At 39.4% G+C, this 19,157-nt stretch overlaps 1 protein-coding gene across 6 annotated transcripts in view; it reads right to left on the bottom strand.

The window, feature by feature from the left end:
- Positions 1-19,157, bottom strand: part of NCOA2 (nuclear receptor coactivator 2) — a 189,769-nt gene that overhangs the window by 98,934 nt on the left and 71,678 nt on the right. The gene's annotated exons all lie outside the window — the stretch shown is intronic.

Below are 19,157 nucleotides of genomic sequence, written 5' to 3'. Positions count from 1 at the left end.
AACTTGGGTCTACTGCTAACTCTTGAAAGAAAAGTTCAACACACTGAATTCCAAAACAGAAATCTATATCTCAACTTCAGTTTGTTCTGGGTTTTCCCTAAAATGAACTGCAAAGTAGGTGCGTATGTAAGACTGAAGAGAAAGGCTCAGAAACTGCATACAGCTCAATCATTTTAACCTGAAATATTTAGAACATACAGCAAAACCTGTCCCATCCTGAGAACTCCTACACACACATACTAAGGTTATATTGTACACCAGTATGAAGTCAGTCAGATGTAAACTTTGAAAATCGATGGCAGACACGTTGCAACTGCTACCAACTGCAAATAGCAGGGCAGACAGTGTAAAATTAGTGGTTCGTACCATGTTTACACATTTTAAAATTTCCACAAAAGCAATCTAAAAAGCATTACCTTACTCTTAACAAAAATATCAACAATATGGATGGCACAGTCCGTTTTCTTAGAGACTGCACTTAAGCATGTTGTACTGAAGCACAAGATGATACAAGGTCAGTTAATGGGGAGAAAAGTCAAGTTTGGGAGAATACATGGCTATTTCACTGCTTTGCTTTTGGCAAAGATACTCTGGTTTTTTATCTTTCAAACACGTGGTTGTCATGACTCTCTCATCTTGAAACTGCAGTACCTCACAGTTCACAGGACTATTTCTTAAAACCCTTAGCAAATCATCCTTAATATGAGATTTACGAGTTATTTAGATTTTTACAGATTGCCTGTCCCCAGGTTCTAAGGAACCCACATTTTCTAAGCTTCAAGTTAATAACATAATAATAAATAACATTGCATAAGCCCTTTACCATGAGTGAAGAGGGTATCCTTCTCAGAAGAGATCACCTAAGTCCTTTCTTATTAACTGTCCTTTCTCCTGTGCGATTTCTTCCCCAAAACTACAGAGACAACAGGCAGGGCATGCAACACATGAAGACAAAAGGCCTCGCAGAGAACATTTTGCTGGCAGTTTTAACAGCAGTACAGCAAAAGACAGGGATGATCTGTGAAATAATCTGGACGTAAAGTCATATATGACTGACAAAACACAGAAATTCAACCACAAGTCAACAGACAACCAAAGCAACTGTGAGAGAACTGATGTGCTCTGTGCTTCCAAACTATACGTTTGCCTAAGAAGCAGGATGCCCCGCAGGGCAGCCTTCAACACCCAGTGCACAGCCACTGCACTGTCCGAGGGCAATACAGCCAGCCTTACTTGCTGAGCAATGTCTAAAGACCGTGTTCTACATCATACGTTTGTATCAACTGATTTAAAATTGACGTTGCGGTGCTAATTTTGACCACGTAGAGTCCTGGACATTGGAAGGTTGATTTTCTCTTTATAGTGTGTGATGAGAGTTGTGCGTTCAGGATGCCGTTTTTTGGAACATCTACACAAACACTCTGATAGCCACTCTGATTTTGGAAATTGCTTCTAACTTAGCTCAGCAGAGCCAAGGCTCAGGGAGTCATTTGTTCTCCCAGACAACAGCCTAACATGGGTGGATGCAATATAATTTAAGTGAACTGGGGCCATTAATTAATATTAAAGGAAAATGTGCTCTCAAACTGGTGTGATTCTCTTGATAAGCATTTTTGACACTGCATGTGCTTGCTAATGTTACTGTTCCAAGAAAGTTAAGGTATTAGGAGACAGCTGACAGATTTATTTTTTTCCTTGAAAGGCCTCTGAAAAAAACCAAACTTTTTCATTTTTTTAATCTTACACGGGAGTGGATACAACATACAGTGATAACCATCCAGAAACGTACGCCCTTCCAGATCAGTAGGCTAAGATCTCTAAAGTAAAAGAAGATTTAAAAAACATGGAAATAAGTCAATAAAGAATGGTAAATCTATGTCCCTATTAGCAAAGACAGATGCAATTTATTACATTATACACTGTCTGAAGACTTTGGATTTAACACAATTCTGAATATGCTAGCTGTACATACTATATATAGGCATATACTAGTTGGCAGTGAGGAAGGGTATACGTGAGAACAGTTTTTGAGAGGAGCAACAGCAGAGAGCCCCCAGTGGAAATAATGAGTGATGTGCTGGGAATTAAGTACCAGGGTCAATTAAAATGCCTTGATTTTAGAAAACCAGGCATCATGGGATTACAGCTCCTGGCTGCAATGGTGTTCTCTACTAAAGCAGGGTTTTAAAAAAAACTTCAGTGGTAGCAATATTATTTTATGAGTTTATGTATTTCATAATACAAGGGGAATACACAGCAAAGGGAGTACTGAGACGGGTACACCCCTGACACTAACATTTTTATTTGCATTGGAGAATACTGAGAAGGATAAGGAGAAAGAAAAGACAGTGATAAAGTACTTGTTTAGGTTTTAGGTACTTCGGAAGCTTCCATGGCACAGGATCCCTGAAATCTTTAATACATTACACTCCCTTAGTATCTATGCTACATGTAAATTTATACAGATGAATTACCTTTATTAATATATAGCCTGCAGTACCTCAGCCACACTCACAGTCAGAGCAGTGGGCAGATAAGAAAAATCAGACTAGCAAAGTCCTCAGAGTCTACAGCTGTGAAGAGGGCTAGATGAAAGTATCAAATAAATACAAAGAACAAGCAAAATGATGCCTAAAGCATAATGGAAAAGAACCAAGGGGGAAGGCAACATGAAGGGAAATATTTCCAAGCAGATGGCTCCTTTTAACCAAACAATTTACCACGGCCTAAAAGTACAGTCTTCTAAACCAGCTACATTAAGACATGTAGAAGTAATTTTTCTTCAAACAATTTTCTCAAAAATCTTACTTGGGCATAGGACTGCTTCCCTCCTCCATCACAATTTTCTCGTAACATCTCCCCAGTCTTCCCAACTGGATGTGACTTCAGCTGTAAAACTGCACTTCCTCCAATAGCGCAGTACAGAATTAAAGTTATCCAGGAGTCTGGCATCCCCAGGGGAGTTTTAAAATCTGAGCAAGAACCCCTCTATTGTCAGTACTAGAAAGTCTGGGCCTATCCCCAATAGTTAAAAACTATTTTGGATTTAGCTGGATACAGTTCTGACCTAATGTTTGGACTTGGATTAAAGGCCAAGCACTTTAACTTTATAATAATGTCATGCACCGCAGTGTTCGATAATTTAAGTGTGCTCTGATGAAGACCATTCCTTAAACTCTTTTAGAGGCCAAAACTGATATAGAGAAACCCAATTATTAAAGTAGCAGATCTCATCAGAAACTGGTATACCAATTCTTCAGAACCCGTGCTAGCTGCCTACTGATTTCCAAGTACAGTTGAAGATGTTCACATTGAAGTGTAAAGCCCTAACTGGCTTGCAACATGCCTGTTCTTGCTTTTTGTATGTTTCATATCTTTAGCTACCTATATATATGTATAGATAGCTTATCTTGAATAACACATACCTAAATTAATAAAATAAACAATATAAATAGTAAGCAGAGAACGTGACTTTTTTCCTCCTTCTATACTTAGATGTATAGAATCAAACCCTAGGGAACACACTAAAAGAAAAATCAGTTTCTTTCAAAGCATACTGCTGGCATGTCAAATAGTAGGAAATGGATAATGGCTATGAGTATTAGCAATTACCTGGAAGTTAAAGTGACCTGCTACTCTGTAGTAACCCTACTACAATTGCGATGCCATGAAATTCTAATACCTTTATTTCAAAAGCCAGTCTTCCCCCAACTCTGACTATTCTTTCTAATCTTCTCATATTAACTCTTTATTTTTAAAAAGTTTATTATTTTGAAAACTGCATTTGCACTTGTCAGGGGAAGATGGGTATTAACACTTGAAACCAATTCACTGGAGGTACCAAAGTTTCAATATTATCACATACTCATACACATGAAGACTGTATGAGGTTTCATGCAACGAATACTTCTTCTCTAAGTAGAGCTCTGAAGGTATGACTTCTGTTCTCAGAGGAATAAGGAACAGACAGGATTTCTACAGCCCTACAGTCTGCATGCTGTGCATGTCATGTAGCAATAAATAATTCATATTTTGACCTTATGGGATACCTTTTACTCATGGATTTCAAAGAGCTTTTGCAAAGGTGGAGATATGTTTTATTATCTACAGTTTATAGATCTCAGGATGAACAGAGACATAGAATGACCTATTCAAGGTCAGTCAGTAAACCAGGTGTATTTAAGAGTGTAATACCAGGCATGCTGCCTTTTTAACTCAGGTTGCAAGTTACAGTGACACTATGGAAACAGTCAAATACCGCCTTGAACACCAGCGATACCCATGAGAAAGCACAATGAATGTTAGCTCTTTTACAAATATAGAAGTCTAAACATATTCATGCAGGAAAAGGAAAAAAAATTGCTAACTCTACTAGGACAGTACAGAAATGCTCCAGAATAATTTTGTGCAAACACCCTGGAAAGGGCACTAGCTCCACGGGCAGAGCTGTCAGGATCTGCTGAACAGGGATCAAAAAAGCTGTCTTCTTCCACACTCAGAATTTCTTGGAGACTATCAGCAGACTGAACCTGAAGAAAGCAGTAGTATACTACGATATGAATTACACAGAGAGGTACTTCAGCAGATTATTTTTTTATATTGATTTTAAGACACCTTGTGAATAGTCCAACCAGAAAATAATTAATTTTAGAAAGATTGATTCTACTTACGGCAACTTTACCAGAAGAATGTATACTACTAGGACTTAAGTTATGTAAAACAGAATGAGCCACAGGAAAAATTCTAGGAAATCTAAGATACTCTCTTATATTTTCATGAGCTAGAGTGGTGTTTTCCCTTGTGTTAATACCACACTTTAACTTCTGAAAAGTACTTCAAATAAAAAACAAATGTGCAAAAAGCTTTGGATAGACAACCGTTTAATTGCAACCCCAAACTGATACATTAATATAAGAATATTTATGAGAACGTACCATGGTGGGAAGATAGTTTATTTGTTAGTTAACACCACAGCAATAATGCTTTCAATTAAATACTTAATCTTGCGAACTCTCTGAACTGTCTTACCTAACGTTAAGTCCAAATGTCTTTGACTGTAAAGATTATGTGCAAATGCTTTCTTGGAGTAAGATCAGAACGTTCTTTACTTTTTAGGATGGAATCCTTGTGTTGTCTTAGACTGCTGAGGACTTAGAAGCATATAACATGCATAAATTATCTGTTCAGCTGCCCTCTGAAGTACAGCAGTAGTAGGACCCAAGGTCCTTATGTGTTAGCCAAGAAAGAAAACAAAGAAATAAGCCTTGGGTTGTTTCTTTGTTTTGCTTGTGTTTGTTTCTTTTTCTTTTTCCCCAAAGAACGAATGTACTATAATCTGCCACAGAGGGAGCTTACTCTGTTCAAATAACATGATGTTTAAACAAACCAAAGATTTATATTTTACAGGGGGGAGGAAATTATCACCACTGGCTTATAGCAATTGGTAGTAAAACATTATTTCATAAAAGGTCAGCACTTCAAAGCTAGATTTAACTAACACCATCATTGGAATGTTTCCTTAACAGAAAACAAGCTTTTAAAAAGAAAAAAACAAACACAACCTACACACGCACCTTATTCTGCATGTACTAACCAAAGTATCAGTGTGAAAAACCCCAACCCCCTGATTTTTGTCTATGTGATCAGAATGAAATGGAGTTAAAAGACATACAGCATGCACTAAGTAGTAACAGATTTCCCAGAATTTTCCTGGGATTAATTAAAAGGGAATAATTTTAAATCCTTCTCTTCTTCCCAAGCCTCTCCAAGCTGAATTTACTCCATTTAGGTAACACGCAAAGTAGGCAGGGAGGCATGTGCTATTTTCCCATCAAGTCACCCACAGCAAAGCAATCTAGTTAAATAAGAGAATTTTTTAAATTTTCAAAATATCAAATCATTCCGAAGACCAAACGAAATATATTACTCTGCACAAATGGAGTCCTTCAGATAGTAAAACAAAATGTGCATACGTCATAAGAAAATTCCTGTGCAGGACTTACAAGAAGCTGTCAAAAAGTCTTGATATTTATGCCCAACTGCAAAAATAGTTCAATGTAATGAAGAGAAAAGTAATGCTTCTTGGTGGATTCAGTTTCTGATTCCCCTATGTTGATGTGTGAACAGGAATATCAGCATGGAGGACTGGGATGAACACAAGCCCCCACGTGAAAGGGGATGGACAATCCTCATTACCCCACACAGCACGTGCTTCACCACAACTTGCCCCATACCTTCCCCATATTTAAGTGTCTTATTTCTTTTTGCACTACTACTTTCACCACCTGTGCTTAAGCACAAATTATTATAAGCTTATGGGGAGGGTTGGTGCTCAGTGTCAATCAGCTTTCACTAAGCTGCACCGGACCCATGCTCCTGCTGTGCCTGGGATTGACTGTCAGGAGGTCAAAACCATCCCCTGAGCCAACGGGGCCAGGGAGCCCCCCAAAATCACATCCCTGCCTCCCTCTCTTCTGCTAAAGGCAGGCAGCAACCTAAATTCCCACATGCATGGAAAACAAATGTGTCTTGGTTTTTGGTTTTTTTGGGGTTTTGGTGGTTTGGTTTTCGGGGTTTTTTTTGTTTGTTTTTTTTTTTTTTTTCCGGGATGGGGGGTGGTGGTGGGGTTAAGGTGTTTGTTATGCCACATTATGTTGTGCAAAGCTAGCGATCTCCACAGCTTAGGTGGGGAGTTGTCTAAAGAGAGTATCTCTCTCAGAAGATCACACACCTCGGGGATGGGGATCTTTAGAGTTCCTAACTCATTTACAAATGGAGAGCGCCAAATTCAACTCTTTCTTATAATAAATGTTTCACCTTTATTTTGATGCTTCATGTATTAAAAACACGGTCTGAACTTGCACCTTGTCTGCTCTTCCACTAGCAACCTAAATTTATCAGGCAAAACAGTTCTCTTTGCTAGATCTGTTGGGAAAATTACTACTTTTATCCTCCAGTCAGACAGCGCGTAGCTTGGTGAGCAGCATGCAAATAACTACGTGTTATACTACATACTAATGTAATCTATGCATTAATTTATTTGTAATGATTACACAATGGTTTAATGACAAGTTAAAATCTTCTCCATATCCAGAATATTCCTGTGACAGTAATTCACTTGCAGTAACCTACATATTACTGGCACAGAAGTGATGGTGCCCTCTTGCCACGCTTATTTCAATCCCGAGACAGACCAGGGAAGCACTGGCACGAGTAAATACTGACACAGGTGAAAAATGCTTCCATACAGGACAAAAGGAAAAACTCCACCAGTTTTGGAAAGCTGCCTTCTGGGAGCAGAAAAAGCTCGCCACACTTTACTTGTATCTGTATGCAAGATGTAGTGTAAGAAATGATAGCTTTTGTAAGTTATTCTTTCAGAGCACATACAAAGGAACGCTAAATTAGGTATTTAGATAAAACTGAAAGGAAACGAAGCTTACACATATTGCACACAGGCATTTCACCTACTTACCAAAGGATAGATAAGAATGTTTTGTGCAACTCATAATGGAAACCTTCATACTTAGCTTTGAGTGACACTAGGAAGAGTCATTTTAACTACTTTATTTCCAGTAACGATTAGGAAACATGAGCATTTCTGTTAAACTGTGGCAAGAAATAATGATCAGAATCAGAAGAATATGCAAGCACTATGAAGCATGTGTCACTGGCTAAAGGTTTACTATATCCCTCAGTTTGGTTGATGTGTTTGTTTTAAAGAAGCACACAGGGTATTTATTAAGTAGCTGTAATTGTTGAAGATCTTTCAGTTACTGGAATACAATACTAGTTAGTATTATTTACAAAATAGCTGTGAAAAGTACAGGTCCTTCATTTAGATTTCTATTTTAATCAGTGAAATTATGGGAATAATCCCATGATATTTCAAGAATGTTTCAATAATAACATTCAGCAAAAACATTTTTATATTTTTTTGTATTTCAAAAAGCACATAACCAGGTAAAATCACTTTCTCATGTATGAAACTCATCTCTTTAATTCATTTTCCTTTCTACTCCATATATTCAGAATATTTTTTCTCTACAGAGCTGGTTTCTGTTTTCGCATCTCCCAAGTACCACAAATCCAGAATACCTCTATGAAGTTGGTACTTAGGAGGCAGAACAAAGGGAGTAACTGCCCCTATTTTCAGGCGGAATAGCTGTCATGCAAACAGCCCTAATTCATACAGGTCATTAACACAACAGACAACCACCTCACCTTGAAGAATTCTGCTACTACCTTTAGATTAAGATTACTCAATGACATTTTAAGGAGGTCTGTTGGGTAACTCTGCCAACCCACCGCCTCTGGCAGAGGCCAGCTGTAACCCCCACAGCTCAGCCCTGGCAGGGAGCGCAGGGCTCATGAGCCTCCTCTGAAGAGCTGGGGCTTCAACAGGTCCAGGCAAATTTCAAGTGCAGCTCAGACCTGGAATATGAAGCCTGCTCATCAGTAAAAGAGATGAATGCAGAAGCGGTATTTTTAAATTACTTAGTTTGTTCTCATGGTGGGTTTGTTTGTTTGCTTGCTTTTTGGTGTGTGTGTCTGCGTGTGAGGGGTCAGAAAACTGTAGAAGGACTTAGTCTATCACAGTGTATGTTGTTTAGCATTTGAGAAGAACAGCTTTCATTTCACTATAATTTAACAACCAGTAAAGTTCCAAAATCTTGTGTGACCAGATCAAACTTATGTGGTAGCAGTCACTGAGCCGTTTAAGCACCTTAAAGCTTTCATCAGCAGCTCTTTGCTGCAGGTACAGACACGGCTAAAATGAAGACAATTTGTCTCCAAAAAGAAATGGAATTAAACCCAGCAGTCTATGTACAGTACAAGCTTCAGCATGATTTAAAAAGAAAAAAAGCCAACCACCCACCCTTTATTTTATCAGTATTTGAAAATTCTCCCTTCCTCCAAACAGCATTTTTCAGTATTTTATTTAGCTTATTAACATATGCTTGCAATTTCTACTCTTCGTAGAAGTCATTCTGGAAAACCAAAGGAAAATTTTTGTGAACCACAGATATAATAAAATAACCCCCTCCACGAAATGGTCTAAAAGCTTGGATTGCTTCTGTTCCACCTCCCCACATCTGGCACACGCATCAGATTACAGGCCAGAAGGCAAAGCGAAGAGACGGAAAGGGAGATAGTGGCTGGATCACAACTAGAAGGAAGCATGCCTTCTGTAATTCAGACATCTTTCCCAAATGCCAGTACGTCAAAGCGTGATAAATAAAACCAAACATGGGAGAAGTCCACACGTGCACACACAGACACACAAACACCTGACAGGCAGTGAATTACATGAAATATGCTCGGATGACTTCAGAACTATCACTCTGTGCCAAAAGTGCAACTGGGCTTTTGATTTTGTTAACTGACAAAGTTCACATCATTAGAAATCATTCATTTCTAATTCACACTACTCTTTCACTTCTACTTTGTCAAGTATTTCGTAAGTACAAACAAAATGAAAGCCACTGATTTGTCTAAATGCCACAATACTGTCAAAAAACAGTTTATCAATTGGTCTTTTTGCTGTTTAAATTTTGCAAACTTAAAACTCAACCAGGAAGATGTATGCATCTACACTAGAATGTAAGGAGCTGGTTGGGAGCGTTGTTTCTCAGACCTCTTTCTGAAGCCACATTCTCCTCATCCCTTCAACCCCACATCAGCAACAGAACAGCATAAAACTTCCACTGAGTCGGTCAAGCCTAGCAATAAATCCACTGCAGTCTGAATTATCAGAATTATTCAGACCGTTCAAATGATTTTTTTGTTCAAAATGGACTTGGCACGCTGGTCAGGAACTCGTCGAGTCACACACGAGCAACAAAAGTGGAATTCTTCTTGCTAACCTAATTGATGGTCCTGCAAAAACAAAACACGCAACTGCATATTCAAAACTTTCAAAGACGCACTGTATTACAGTTACGAAGTGCCTTCCCCTCTGCGCCTGGTGTAATATGATCGTAATTGCTGTGAAAGGGCGAGAGACCGACTATATGTTAAATCCTGCCATCTGTAGGTGCTTTACACAGTTCCATTTGCTGCTGCCGGGTCAAAAGTTTACCCTATTTCACTTGTTCATAACCAATCACACAAGCCTCTGCTATGTGTAATCTTTGACCCACTCTCAAAGCAATTTTTGTATTATACAGTCAGATAATTACACTGAAAAAACCCACACATTTTATTAAGAATACACTTCTTGTTGGCTAGCTTAATAATTATTATTATTTCCATATTGACTACGCATACTGTACCAACCTTGTTCTTCCCAGTTAACTCCCTTGGAGTACAACCATAGTGACATGAATTCTCCCCACAAAATGTTCCAGCATTTCTGGCTAGCTGCAATCCAGAACCACGTGCAAAACAGGGCTGGAAAGCATTCATGGTACCCGTTGTTTTAAAAGTAGGGGGAAGCAACTGCTAAGTTTGACCTAACAGGTAGAGAAGATGCTATGCAAACATTTAAATTAATGTTCACAGTGAAAACAAAAACTGTCTCTGAAAATTAAGATTGTAAAAAGAATATCCCTGCATATTTACTTTAAAAATTAAACATGCAAAAATATATCGCACGGAAACATTTTTGCTGCTGCTGCTGCTATTATTATCATCATCATCTAAGGAATGAGCAGTCCCAAGAACAACAGAATTAATTAAGCATCATCTCCCACAAATTTACACCTCCTGATTGGTTGACTTTGGTGTCTAGAAAGGTGAAAACTTTGAATGAAGCTTTTCCCACAGTTGGGACACTGTTTAAAGTCTATCTTTTCCCATCACTAGGATTCACAGCAACTAAGATGATTATTTCACTCTGTAACCTTTCCCTCTGTCAGGGCACCTTTAGGTGATCCCACCTATATTCAGCTACTTATTTTCACAAAACTTGTGGGATGTGAATTTTGAGGCCTCCACCGTGCCAAAAAATGTGCTCAAAATCATGAACAGGTTCAAAAGCTACTGAGGGGAGATGAAGCGATGCGTGTGCATGTACACAAATGCACAGCGTGACCTCATGAACCTTGTTTCTATAGGAAATGAGGCTAAAAATAAAGGAGAATATTTGACCTCATAATTTCACAAAAAGCTAATTTAGATGGACCAGACTAAACAGCTGCATTTAGGCAAGCGTGTCCTGTCTCCAAGGTTATAAACACAAGTAAGCTCTCACACAAATACTTCCATTGCTCCATTTCACATTTGACTTTTAGATGCTAAACCCTTCGTAAATGTAACAGAGAACAAAAGCAAGCCCATGCCGCTCAGATCACTTAAGTAACATATACCAGAGAATGTGACAGCATTAAGCCATTTCTAAGCAGGTCATAAAATCTGTTCACATACAAAATTCAAATACTTATGAAATCAAATAATTTACTAAATGACAGAGTAAAAATTACTCCACATAAAGAAATCAAAATACAGATTTCTAAGGCCAAAACAGTCCATAGTCATAGCCTCACCTCTTGTACAACAAAGACCATAGGATTTTACTTAGCAGCTCTTAAAGCAAGCCTGATACTTTGGTATCCACCAGCAAAGTTTATTGCATTTATGTGATGTTACCAATAACCTACGCATTTCAGACCTGACCATGTCTGGACATACATTTACTGTCAAAAGCAGAACAAAAAAACCATGAACTTCTAAACTGGCATCTGTGCTTGGAGAGACCTCCATGGCTCTGTTCTGCAGATACAGTTAGAAGAAAGTTGTGCCATTCTCAATGAGCCCTCATTCATACCTAAAAGGCTAACAAACTTCCCAACAAGGTAGAACTTTGATCTATGTGCCCACCTAATACTTGAACAATTCTCTACATGCCCATAAAATGATTTTTTTCTCATTTTTGTGTCCCTTATTAATAACAGTGACAGAAGATTCATTTAGAATTCTGCAGAAACAAACAAAATTTAAAAGTGTCACAACTTTACTGAACTGTGTAATTTTTCTTGCTGTAGGAAAATGTAAGAACTCTAGATTCACAGAGTTCAGGTTGGAAAAGACCTTTAAGATCATCGAGTCCAACCACTAACCCAGCACTGCCAAGTCCACCACTAAACCATGTCCCCTAAGTGCCACATCTACCTGCCTTTTAAATACCTCCAGGGGTGGTGACACAACCGCTTCCCTGGGCAGCCTGTTCCAGTGCCTGACTATCTGAAATGGAAACCAGATCTGAAAGAACAAACAAAAGCTGGGAGAAGCCCTGAGACCACCTTTTAATTATTAAAGATAATAACCGGAACCTTAGAGAAATCTTCTAAATGAGAATATTGCTAGATAGGAGTCCCACCAGAATAAAAATACACAGGAATGGAGCCGAAGATGTTACGCACTCTTTAATGAGGCACATCTCTTTAGAATGCTGTCCATCAAGTCATATAATACTTCCATAAACTGATCAGTCTCAGTCAAAGCCTGATCTTTAGAAAACGAAAGCAACTACTGGTAATGCTGTATTTCTCCTAAACAAAAAAGTAAAATAGAAATCAACATTTTAAAGCAATGAAACAGATTTATCCAACTAGGAAACACGTTGGCAGATGTTATTTTATATATAAACATAAAATAATTAATTATAAAGTGATTAATACTAACAATCATATACAAGACATTCATGAGCTGTTAGATGCTATATAAAAAATATAAACAACATAGATGTTCGTTTATATATTATATACCTGAATATAAAAAATAAGTCAAACGTGTGCACATATACATACAGCATTCAGAGATCTGCTGACAGGACTGGTATCACCTATGACTCAGGCCAGGGAAAAGTGAATAGTCTTTCATCCAGGGAAAAGCAAAATGGATGACATTTAGAGGAAACTCACCCTGCTCAGCTTATCAGCAGCAAAATGGGCAAAGAACAATGGAAAAAGCCTGATATAAAAGAAGCAGCAAAGAAAATAAGGCAACAGAAATTAGTCTTAAGAACACGAACAGGAAGGCTGAAGGTACTCAAAGGTATCTACCTGTCTGAATGCCAATTTTTCACCTTGGCAGAAAACTTTGATAAAGAGCAGAGCTCAAACAACTGCACAAGACAACAAGACTGAAGGAATGAACCTGAGAACTCAGGAAACCTGACTCAAACCCCAAGGTGATCCAGTAGCATGGCAACGCTGTAAAGCTGTTTGTTATTTTGCCTGTTTGTGCATCTCTTCTCATTCTTCTACAATGGAAAAAGTGATTTTAGAAAGTTTGCAACCGAGCATGAATTTATACTAGTCTATATATTACTGGAGCAGTTTGGAGAGTTCAACACTGATCTTAGCATTTTGGTTCGCTGGCTCATGCAAGCCCCATTCCAGATAAGGAGAAATAATCTGTCCCCAGCAAACATACCTTTCATGCCAGAGCCAGAAACCTTACAGGAGTCTGATGAGGCTTAGGGGAATTTTTAAGTACCCGGATTTCACATAGGTCCATAGAGCAACTGACATGACACTGGATAATTGCTTTCATTCGGTTTTATTTAAGAAGAACAATTCTGTTACACATGCTAGAGGCCAGGCTAATTGCAATAACTCTTTACAACAGTGCATATATTTCTCTATTTGACTGTATTTGACTTAAGCAACCCAGATTATTTGTATAAATACACATACACAAAAGTAACTTAAAAGCTCTTCTACCATCAGCTGAAAGAGAAACATAGTAAGTCAAGGTCTTAAAGCTAGCGCCCTCCTTGTACATGATTTTTCTGTTAATTCACTTTCACCTGAACCATCTTCATTATTACAAGAGTTTAATGGTTTCCTATGTGAAAATTCTTTTAAAAGGGAATCTGAAAAAAAAAATACAAAAGTTAAGAATTATATATCATATAAAAATCTAAATATTTATTTAGTATTTAACCTTACGATGATAAAAATACAAAACCAAGTGTGGAGATGACTGTTAGAGGCTTTTGTTTGGGATGACCCGCACAGATCAAAAAGGTATTCAGTGCTCTCATGTAATGGGTATGTGTATTATCTCAGGATTATAAAGACTTTAGAGACTATCACTGCATGCCAATGAAAAATACACATACAATTTTTTCTTAAAAAAATTTTGGTTTATATGTATACATAGACCTTTCCAGCTTCCCATGCTCTTTTCAGGTTCAATAGTTACAGTCTCAAATTCATTTTGAAATTCTCCTGAAAGGCAATAAAAAACTGTATCAAAATCCCCATAAAAATCAGTATTTGACTTCTCAAATGGCAATTAGAAGTTTGAATCTGAATTACTTCATATGCAAATAAGGTGCTTTTTATATGGCATGGTAGCTTGTAATTGACAAGGGCATATTTAATGAACTGTTTTAAAGGATGTGGTTTTCTATTAAAAGAGGTCACTTACTACAAGGGGTTTGCAATTATAGTTTGGTGGTTGGATGCAGAACCTCCCACCAACTAATTCTTACAGATTCCACTTCCTAGTCCTCCGGGTAGTCACCAACCTGACCAGCCTGCACATGCCACAAGTAGCTAACCTAGAAATACTGTCAAGACGTCATCACAGAAATAGGACAGGACCGCGAGAGAAGGGAGGCTCTTCTCCCTCGCCCCTTCCACTCCGCTTTCTTCCACTCCCCTGGAGGCAGCCTTCTAAACTGGATTGTGGCAAGCCTCCAATACAGTCCAGTTGCTGGCCAACATTTGCTGCTGCAAAGCTGTTCTCCATCTCCTTCGGTGAAAAGCAGAGCAGATGGAAATTTCCTGTAGGCTGGTCTTGGCCCACAGACCACTGTTTGGACCATACTCCTCTACGAATAAGAGCAATCTATTCATTGCATCAAACTGACTGGCCCTACTGTCCTCTTTTACAACACAACCCCATCCAATCCCTTAACTCAGTGATAAAACACAGTGCAATGTGAGCACATTTCATCGCCTGTGCTTGGGCTAGGAACTAAGCCACGAAGGAAAATACGGCCATGTCACGCTAAGCAAAGAAACACATGAGTAACTCTGGCAAGCACCTAAGATAAGGCTCTTCTGAAAGACTGAAGGTAATGTTATATTGATGTTATAATAAATTATTACTTACACACAGAGACACAGAGTAAGCAAAAGCAACACAGAGTAAGCAGCAGCAGCTGTGCAACCATCCCCTTCAGAATGGCAGCTGTATGTTCTCTTAAAACACTGGAAGGCACAAATAGGAAGGAATCCTTTACAGAATTAAAAATGTTATAAACCTTGCCATGTCCTGAAAGCCTTCCATATTTCATTTAGAATGGAAGGAACACCTCAATATACCTAGCAACCTTGACTTTTCACAGGATGCAAACAGGACTTCTCACCTTCATTGGTCTTCCCTTCTCTCCTCTGATAAATTACAGCTAAAAACACTAGGGAGCTGGAAGCAGAACTCTGTCCTGGTTTCTGTTCCCTTCACAATCACTGTCGGATGTACCTTAGTTTTTACACAGAGGCTCTTAAGACTGCTTTTGCTTTTAAAACTCCATTAAGAAAGATGAGTCAAGGTTCTGGTCATTGACATAACTTTTCTGGTTGTTCCAGTGACAACAAAATGGGTTATCCAGCTTTTCCTGAAGAAGGGAAAAAACCTTGAGTAGCACAGGATGAAACAGTCCTTTTAAGGACTATTAACTTTCTTGCATAAAGTCAAAAGATGGTCACTATGAGTGTATGACATTTCATAAGGTCTTGAATAACTATTCTCCACTATTTATCTGATCGTTGAAGAGGAAAGCTAGGAAGGGGAAGGGAACTGTCTCATACTGTGTTTACGACACAGTGATGTTTGTTGAGCTCTGCCCAAAGGTTTCTCACAGGGCTTTGCAAAATGCAGTGCCTACCTCTCACATGAAGAAAAGCCTCTCTCCAAGAATCCGTCACAAGAAGAAAAGGTCTACTGTCAATTACAGTATGCAGCAAGTGCTGCAGCTTCAGTAACTGAGCAGACCTTCCCTGGAGACACTCTCCTGGGAGAACTCCCTTTCCCTGGAAAGCCTCCTTACAGCTCTTCCCAAACAAGCAGAGTAGAGCAGATATTTACTGCTTAAGTGCCTGATATCAGCAGAGACAGAGAAGTGATGACAGACCTTGTCTGGATGAAAAGTTTGGGCTCTCCTCAAAGGCCCCAAGCAGCCTAAAATACGTTTGCACCAACCCAAGAGTGTACATGTGCGGAAGAGGAACTCTTCTTTATCCTTGTGTACTCATGGGTTTCTGCCATCCTAAGTGCACAAGCATGGTCAGAGGCAGGAGGGGTGAATTAACTCAGAAAAAAAGCTGTCCAAAAAAGCTGAGCAATCAGTCCTCAAAAAATTAATGATAAAAGACTTCGAATAAAGCCAATTTGTAATGGAATGTAAGAAAGGAAGTCCCTAAAGAGAAAAACTGTCTACCAGCTCTGCAGCAGGTTTTGCTGCCCCATGCAGTTTACCGTGGCAAGAAGCCAACTTGGCAAGGATCGCTCTTCTCCAAGGAGCCTGGCACCATGCCAGCCACACTCACAGGTCTCATTTCTGCTGCCAAGCTCGAGGGGCAATCGAAGATACTGTTTTGTGAATCTGCAGATCTGGTTATGACCAAGAAAATTTGTGTTTTAAAATGTTCTTAAGCAAGTGAAGTTCCCTCTGTTTATACAGTGACTGAACAGGCGAAACAGAATACTTAACCCAGCTAGAGAAAACGAGCCACAGATTGTTAATTATATGGCTATTTGCACTTTGACTGGAAGAGGAAGTAAGCTGGTTATAACTACTTTGGGCTTTACCCCTGCAACTGCATTGAAACCACATTTATGACAGCTGAAACTATGCAATTTTATATAAATGTGGGCACTTCCTGTTTTTGAAACAAGTCCTCAGCTGCTCGCCCTTACCTCACGGTAACATTGCTGGAACCAGAACGCGTCACGTGCTCAGTTTTGAAGATTAGTCTTAAGTTCTTATTTTACCAACTATTTTTGAATGTGTAGATAAAATGCATGTATTGGGCTACTGCTGCCAAGCATCTCTATTTCTAGGACCTAACCTTAGGTGTTAGGAAACACATATGTTTTCCATGTGTGAGACTGAAACGCCCAGCTGTCACCCGAGGCGTGCTCAGTCCCTGCTGACGTGGTCACGGTCACTCTCGGACAGGGAGGCAGGCGCATCGCATTCCCCCAAGCAGGCAGGCTGCGCTCTGAATCACACACGCCGGCAGATCTGCCTTTTTCCATTCAATATGCAGTATTTCAAGTAATTTGTAATAGCAGCTTTGTTATTTTGCACAGTATGGTATTAATTCTTCATTGCGGCAAATACATGTTCAGTTTTATAGACACTGAGTATGGGGAGTAACACAGCCCTCCTGGCATAAATCGAAGAAAATCTTTACTTGACTAGAAGATAATTTTGAAAATACCATTTAACAAACCTAATAAGCAGCAGTACGTTTCCTGCACCTTTTCTCTTACTTTGCTTATTTATGTTAATTGGATCGCACAAACCAAACTTCTGCAATGAGCACAGTTACATAAATCAGCACTCTGCTTTTCTGTTGACAGTCATTCTCCTAAGAAATTACCGCAGGAAGACTGATCATATTGTTCAACTGAAAAGCAAATGCCTATCCAGTAATCCCCGATAATAGAATGTGATAATTCTTACTTACAAAAAACCCCCACCCACATTTAATTTACGATGTATTCCTCCAGATCCAGCTCGTGACACGATGCCCGAGAGTCATGTATGCCCTATAAATGCGAGGTACTTACAGTCAAGATCACCAAAATCCTTAACACAGAAGAAGTGTCAGCATTTCTGCCTTTGTTTTGCTCCCCAAGACCACAACCTCTTACTTCTGACAATTAGATCCCACCCTTTCACCATGAGAATGTGCCAGCTTTGCAGTGCTAACAGAGAGTGAACAATTAGAGACCTCTTAGTCTCAAACTGGAAGAAGATTAAATACAGATTCTGTTTAAAAGCCCTTATACAAAAACCTCCAACCGAAAGAAACACTAAAGCTAAAATTTCAAATTCAATTACACCTGATCTATTGATTTCCCTTCACGTAACTCTCAAAGTAAGCACGGTATATGGTCCAACATGCAGTTCCTAAGAACACTTCCCTCGGCTGCCACCTTCTCGCCTCAAGTCAAGGCACAACTTCGAAGTGGCAGAGCAGAGGCTGGTCCTGCCATCCCTCCTCCACATCATCTTCAGCACAGACATTTGTCCAGTGCTGCAGTTTGCAAGTTCAAAGAGTTAAAGAGCCAGCCAAGTAACCCAACCAAAAATGTGGTTAGATGACCACTGGTTTGGCTCCCTCGACCAACCCACCCCAGCGTTGCAGCGGCAGCAGCGCTGGCACCGAGGGATACTGGGTAATGTCTCAGCAGGGAGGGTGCGAGCCACGCTTCTGGAACCCGTTGGACCAAGGTTACGGGCAACGATGCTGCATTTGTCACCTCTCCACAGAAACTGGCCCCATGTTCAGCTCCTACCCTCCAAACAAGGCAGGACACAGAAAAATCCAGTTCATGGGGTGCAGTCTGAAGCTGCCCAATTACCTTCAGAGCTTCACTGAATTACAGGCTCAAAGTCTCAACTCCTCTTATGACTTCTTTTTTTTTTTTAACTGAAGCTTAATGCTTCTACATAGAAGCACTCAAGTCCAGATCTTTGCAGACTTACTCCGAAAAGTAACATGAGCGTTTCTAATAAAGAAAAGAAAGAAAGACTTAATGAAGGCAACCCGGATTAGCTAAACGATACATCATAGTGGAACAATTCTGCTGTTAAAGATCATGCAGATGTTACGGTGGAGGCAAAGAAAGCCTTTCTTTAGCTACAGCACAGCTGCTGCATATGACTTCAAAAAGACTTGGCACAGGACTTCAGCCACAAAGCTTCCCCCTCACTTCATTTCATGCACGTCATCTGAAACTTCAGCGAGCTGCACCAAGGACAAAACTGACACAGGGGAGTTTGCAACATCTTAGCAGCAGCAGGGCAGCCCCTTGGGCTGCCAATACTCACATGCACCTTCACAAAACGCAGCTGCACGTCTCCATTCCTCCTCAGCCCAGCAAACCCTCAAAAGCAATGATATCCTCACACTGCCGTCCTTCTTATTTATACTTGCATTATCTTCTACTTTAAAGAAGACAACTTT

Source organism: Falco rusticolus, chromosome 3 (genome assembly GCF_015220075.1).
Source record: "Falco rusticolus isolate bFalRus1 chromosome 3, bFalRus1.pri, whole genome shotgun sequence".
Classification (NCBI taxonomy): domain Eukaryota; kingdom Metazoa; phylum Chordata; class Aves; order Falconiformes; family Falconidae; genus Falco; species Falco rusticolus.
Note: the sequence above shows the minus strand (reverse complement) of the source record. Positions and strands in the feature narration are given on the sequence as shown.